The sequence below is a fragment of the Dipodomys ordii genome, unplaced genomic scaffold, assembly GCF_000151885.1.
Source record: "Dipodomys ordii isolate 6190 unplaced genomic scaffold, Dord_2.0 Scaffold14, whole genome shotgun sequence".
Classification (NCBI taxonomy): Eukaryota; Metazoa; Chordata; class Mammalia; order Rodentia; family Heteromyidae; genus Dipodomys; species Dipodomys ordii.
Window position 1 is genome coordinate 2,743,403 of NW_012267230.1, and position 6,134 is coordinate 2,749,536.

A 6,134-nucleotide genomic window follows, 5' to 3' on the forward strand; every position below is an offset into this window, starting at 1 on the left:
CAGGCAGGAGAGACCGTGAGACTCCTATCTCCAGAAAACCGGAAGTGGCGCTGTAGCTCAAGTGGTAGAGCGCTCGCTTTGAGCTGAAGAGCTGAGGGACAGCGCCCAGGCCCAGAGTTCAAGCCCCATGACCGACAAAAAAAATGCTAAAGTGGAGGCATGGCTCAAGTAGTAGAGAACACAGCTGGGTGATGGTGGCTCACACCTATAATCCTAGGTACTGCAGAGGCTGAGAGCTGAGGATCTCACAGGCAGGAAAGTCCGTGAGACTCTTCCCCTGGCCCTCCTCCTCCCCCGCCCCCCCCCCCCCGAGTCCTGGGGCTTGCACTCAGGGCCTGGGCACTGTCCATAAGTTTCTTTTGCTCAAGGCTATCACTCTACCACTTCAGCTGCAGCCCCACTTTGGGCTTTTCCTGTTTATGTGGTACTGAGGAATTGAACCGAGGGCTTCATGTATACTAGGCAAGCACTCTACCACTAAGCCACATTCCCGGTCCTCCATGAGACTTATCTTCACTTTACCACCAAAAAGTTGGAAGTGGAGGCGTAGCTGAAAAAAAGTTGGAAGTGGAGGCCCTTAGCTGAATACGCAGATTAAAATATATATATATATATATATATATATATATATATTTAAGTCATTCAAGAACATTCTAGCAGCACAAAGAGCTGATCAGATTTACTTGCTAAGAAACTGGTCATGATGAGGACATTTAGATAAGAGAGAAGACAAAGATGGAGATCGTTCACACTTTGAAAACAGAAGACCTCTTATCTTCCAAGGCAGGGTGCTCCGTGCAGTGAGCAGGACAGAACTGGTCCTCATTGTCCTGGAGCTTACAAAGAAATCGGGGAGAGTCAAAGATGAAACACATGGCGGAAATATTTCATTCCCCATGTGACTGATGCTGTGAAGAACTGCAGACTGTCTCCGGAGCATGTGACTGAGAGGATGGAGGCAGGTGGTGGTGAGCCAAGGCTTTTCCCAGGGGAGTTATGCGTGGGCTGAGAGCTGCAGGCTGCTCCAGAGATGGGGAGCCTCTTAGAAAATGAAAGGGAGGTGGGCGTTGATTGTCTGGAGTTTAGTGAATAAGGGAGAATGACCAGGGAGAATGTTAGGAAGATATGAGAGACCACGCTAAAGGTATTAGACTTGGAATCTGCGGCTGAGATTTGAGAAATGCGGGTTTGATAGGCAGAAGAATCCATGAGGCTCTTATCTCTAGTTAACCAGCACAAAGCCAGAAGTGGAGATGTGGCTCAAGTGTTAGAGCACCAGCCGTGAGCAAAATAGCTCCAATAGGGATACAAAAAAAAATAAAAGTAAATAAAAATAAACTGAGTGATCTTTTGCTTCTAAAGTATCTGTCACACACTCTCTCACACACACAGACAATATAAAGCCTTGGAAGATAAAAATGCTTTTATTTTCTTCCAAGTACATAATTTCAGAAGTATTACGCTAGTCATTTACTCTTCTTAGTAAGCTCACGAAGAGAAGGCAGATAGGTTGGAGAATTGATAGTCTGGCAATCTCAGGAACTGAAAGAACAGAAGAGAACATAAGAGAGAAAGAGGAAAAGTTCTACTTAAATCTAAATTGGTGTATTCTTTATGTATCCTTTATAGGACTTTCTGATTTTTCTCATGGATCATGAGGATGCCAATGGATTTAAAACTAGACACAGTGTGAAGTCTGTTTTTGTGCAATATAATGGCCCAGAGATGTAAATCTCCAGCCTGAAATCTTTCCTGACATCCTCAGTCCTTATATAGATTTTAATACTCTAAGAAACTGTGATCTTATGATCTATATTGGATTCCTTTCTCTTCTAATTTCTTAGAACAACATCTCTTTCCTCTGTGTGCCCTTGATGTTATTTGTAATTATACAGCTCATAGTTGGTTTGAAATAAATGTGTCTTCTGGGCTAGACTTACTCTACTAGACAAGTGCCTCATAAGTGAACCAGGTCCTGATTACAGTTCTTGGCAACTACTCAATAAGTACTGGTTGGATGGGTAAAATGCCATTTTGGTTAGTTTGGGGGACATGGGATGGATATGTTTTCTGCTCTTATACAGTACTTAAATCAAAGCCTACAGTGGTACACATCCTCAAGAGAAAGCATAACTAACTATAACAGAGCTTTGGGAGATGCCCACCATTTATTGGTGTAAAGGAGATGATGGCAAAAGGTACAAAAGTATGAACAATTGTAAGCGTAAGAAGGAATTTAAAAGTGGAATCCAGATGCCTCTTAAGAGGGTGAGGCCATTTGTGGCAAATGCTGCTAAGGAGTAAGTCCAGATAAGGATAGAAACGTTACCACTCAGTTGGACAGTTTCAAGGTCTTGGTGACCTTGAAAAGAGCAGTTTTGATGTCAGGTTTGAGTGGTCTCAGCAAAAACAGGAGCAACTAGAAGCAGCTGTGTACAACCCTTTTCTGAGTGTCTTTGCTGGAAAGAGAGAAAATCAATGAAGGTGGACAGCAGTGGGGATCTGGGAACTTTGTTGGCAGCTGAGTTTTCAGTAGAAGTTGCTAGGGTTTGAATGATGAAGGGGAATGTTCAGCTTACTGAAAAGAAAGGATGCTGGGGGTCTGTGGCTCATGCTTGTAATCCTAGCTGCTGGAGAGGTGAGATCAGAATGACTGCAGTTCCCCATTAACCTGGGCATAATAGTATAGTACACTTCTGTCCTTAGTGGGAAGTATAAATACAAGCATCATGGTCCTAGCAGGCTTGGACAAAAGTTGAGATGTCAAAAATAACCAGAGTAAAAAGGGCTGGAGGTGTGGCTCAAATGGTAGAGAACCTGTCTAGAAAGTTCAAACCCTGAGTTCAAAACCCAGTATCCCAAGGTGGGAAGAAAGAATAGGACCATGACTTAATGGGTCTGTAATATGGACTTGGCACTGGGCTTCCATCTTTCTTCTTCTGGTGCTGCTTCTTCTTCTGCTGCTGCTGCTTCTCCTTTTTCCTCTTCTCTTTCCTCTTCTTCCTCCTCTTCTCTCCCCCCCTCCTCTTCTTCTTGGGACTTGAACTCAGGGCCTGGACACTGTCCCTGAGCTTCTCTTGCTCAAGTAGTAGAGTGCTCTACTACTTGAACCACGGAACCACCTCTGGCTTTTTCTGTTTATATGGTACTGAGGAACCGAACACAGGGCTTTATGCATGCTAGGCAAGTACTCTACCACTAAGCCACTAAGCCACATTCCCAGCCCCTCCTTCCTTCCTTCCTCTCCTTCTCCCTCCCTTCTCCCCCCTCCCCTCCTTCTCTCTCTCTCTCTCTCTCTTATACTTGAGCTCAATGCCTGAGCGTGGCATTTTTACCCTCAAGGCTAGTGCTCTACCACTTGAGCCACAGCTCTACTTCCAGCTTTTTGAAGGGTTAATTGGTAATTAGAGTCCTTACAGACTTTCCTGCTCAGGCTGGCTTCGAACCTTGATCCTCAGATCTCAGCTTTGTGAGTATGTAATTACAGGCTTGAGCCACCTGTATCTGGCTTCCATCTTTCTTCTTTGACCTTCTCCTACGTACTAAGTTTAGGTGCCACGTTATTAAAAAGCATCTAGCACAGTCTCATACAGTAAACGCTGAACTTTAGCCAGGAAGCAGTTTCAGGTGGGGGTGGGGGTGAGTAATCCAGCTCCTGTGGACAAAACTTCAGGAAATCACGTCATGGTTTCTCTGGGGCTGGCTGGGAATTACTGCCAGGGTTCCTTAGCCTTGGTGGTATTGGCGTTTTGGTGATACAGTTGTATCGTGGAACACTCATTGTCCTACACATTTGAGGATTTAGCAGGATCCCTAAACCCTGCACATAAGATACCAGTAGCACCCAGTGTGCCAACTAAAAATCAGGCATTGCCAAATATCCCCATCACCATTGCAACATCACCTCAGTTGAGTTATTCAGGCCTAAGAATGAAGGAAAAAAATCAGCTGATTTTTTAACAGCTGTGCAAATGTTGATAAATACTGCTATTTTCATTGCCTTATGCTATTGTGGAAAATTATTCAGAAACCTGGCATGAAAACATATTGTGTTATGTATATAGGCTCTTTAAAAAACAACAACAAAGGGGCTGGGAAGTTGGCTCAGTGGTAGAGCGCTTGCCTTGCATGCCTGAGGCCCTGGGTTCGATTCCTCAGCACCACATAAGCAAACAACCACCCCCACCACCACCACCTTTTAAAGAAATGCTGTTCTGGCTATTCTGGAGGCTACATCTGAGGATCAAAGTTCAAAGCCAGCCTGGGCAGGAAAGTCCAATAAGACTCTGATCTCAAATTAACTAGGAAAAAGCTCAAAGTGGAGCTGTGGCTCAACTAGTAGAGTACTAGCTTTGGGGGGAAAAGCTAAGGATAGTTCCAAGGTCTTGAGTTAAAACCCCACTACTGGCACGCATGCGCGCGCACACACACACACACACACACACACACACACAGTTAAAGAATTTTTACATTTCAAGTATAAACATGCCAGGTACCATTGTCAGTGGCTTAAACCTATAATCTTAGCTATTCAGGAGGCTGAGCCCTGAATCAAATGATAAGCCAGCCTCCAGCCCTGGTAAAAGAATCATAGTGATTCTATCTCAATTAACCAGCTAAAAGCTGGACTAGAGGTATGGCTCACGTGGTAGATCACTAGCCATGTGTAAGCAGAAGAAGAGTACCAGGCCCTGAATTCAAGCACATTGTACTGGGGGTGAAGAGGGGGGGATTTAGGTGACACCTAGAATGAGATTTTTTGAGAAAGTAAAAGACAATATACTTAAAATGCAAAAAAGGAATTTTTAGATTTCAAGAGCATTGTATGCAATGGATACACATACATTTGTGAATATACATGTACATACTTGTATCTGTTGTATTTCTGTAATACTTATAGGTATGCATTGTCTTATTATATATATATATATATTTCATACACACCCATGTATCTTATAGTGTCTACTTGTTTCTTACTGTACCAGTGATTTTTTTTTTTTAGTAGTTAGAATTATAGACATGTGCCACCATCACTTGGCCTGGAAACTGCTTTATAACTCTTGTATTGCCTTTTATCCTCTAGTATCTCTGGTGTTTTTTTTTTTTTTTTTTGGCGGTGGTGGGCTTGAACTCAGGGCCTGGGCACTGTTTCTGAGCTCTATTGCTCAAGGCTAGTGCTCTACCACTTTGAGCCACAACACTTTTTTTTTTTCCTAGTGGTTAATTGAGGATAAGAGTCTCAGACTTTTCTTAGCTGGGCTGGCTTCGATCGCTGGTCCTCAGATCTCAGCTTCCTGAATAGCTAGGATTACAGGCATGAGCATCAGTGTCCAGCTGTAGCTATTTTTTTTAATGCCATCTCCTTATTAATAGACATTTTGGCCATTTATACATTTTTTAAAAAATCACCTTCAATGCTGGGACTGAGCTCTTTGGTGATGAGATACTTTATAGAAACGTTTATTTCCTGAGCAGAAATGCATGCACGTGCAACTGCTGAGTCAAAGCAGCCCAACAATCCAGTGGATCAAAATCCCTTTCAAACCTCATAACTTGCTTTAGATCTACTGTATGTGTGAGTGTGGGGGGGGGGTTCCTTGGGGCCTGAAATCAGGGCGCTTGCCCCTGAGCTTTGTGTGTGTGTGCGTGTCGGTCGTGGGGCCTGAACTCTGGGCCTGGGCGCTGTCCCTCAGCTCTTCAGCTCAAGGCTAGCATTCTACCCCTTGAGTCACAGTGCCATTTTCGGTTTTCCCGATGGTTTATTGAGATAAGAGTCTCACGGAGTTTGGGGGGGGGCTGGCTTTGAACTGCGATCCTCAGATCTCGGCCTCCTGAGTGGTAGCTAGGATGACAGGCGTGAGCCACCAGCGCCCTGAGCCTGTCCCTGAGCTTCTTTTTTTTTATTGATCAAGGCTAGTCGTCTACCCCTTGAGCCAGAGCTCCACTTCGGGGCTTTTTGCTGGTTCGTGAGAGCGGTCGGGGTCTCCCGGGCCTTTCCCGGGGCAGCTCAGCTTCGAGCTTGCGATCCTCCGATCCTCCAGGCGGGAGCCGCGGGCTGAGGCCGCCTTCCTGGAGCGGAGGGGAGACTCTCGGTCGGAGGCTCCCTCGCGGGGCCCAAGGTCAACAACACGTAG